The sequence below is a fragment of the Choristoneura fumiferana genome, chromosome 24 (genome assembly GCF_025370935.1).
Source record: "Choristoneura fumiferana chromosome 24, NRCan_CFum_1, whole genome shotgun sequence".
In the NCBI taxonomy this organism is placed as follows: Eukaryota; Metazoa; Arthropoda; class Insecta; order Lepidoptera; family Tortricidae; genus Choristoneura; species Choristoneura fumiferana.
Genome location: NC_133495.1, coordinates 5,557,082 through 5,557,851, shown reverse-complemented (window position 1 = coordinate 5,557,851; position 770 = coordinate 5,557,082).

Here is a 770-nt window from a genome sequence, read left to right as displayed (position 1 = left end):
AATAAGTTTTGTCTAATGGAAAAGTAAAAACTAGCTTAAGTATATTTAGACAGGGACAAGTTTTATCAAATGTAATTTTTAAACAGACTTGATATTTTGGTGGGAACTAACCCCGCCATTAGCGAAATCCGGTTGTGTTGCCAGATGTTCCAACTTTTGTAGAATATATTTCTGAAACTTGTTCAGTTTTCTAGTCATTCAATGTGCAAAGAAATATTGAAATTTTGCCAATGCTAATTCAAAATGGAAATTGCTAAACAATCTTAACATGTTTTTAATTAACAGCATACATACCTACTTATGTACGGTCAAGGATTTTAATTCACGGGCCACCATGGAACCTTTTCAAAGGAAAAGTCATTACGACTTTCCTTGTTAATTAATGCGATGTCACTATGACGTTTACTGTATTGTTATAAATAGGTCCTGGTGGCTCATGAATAAAGTCCTTGACCATACCTTTGCCAATGTAAATCTATGCAGGTGCTGACTTTATTATACCGAAATAATAATTTAATTTGTCCATCTTATTAGAAACATGAATTAATAACTAGGAAGGTTTCCAATCCATGAGTAGCAAAAGTAATTAAAATAATAGTGAAGCAATTGCTTCCCACCTGGCCATACTTAACACTGGCACTGCCGTCCGATAAATTCTCCAATAGAAATACCTTCCCTTGCAGTCGGCGAAGCTCAATTAACATATAAATTAATTTCCACTAGTTACCTACTGGTATTTAGCGATTGAATTAATGTATTACTATATTATT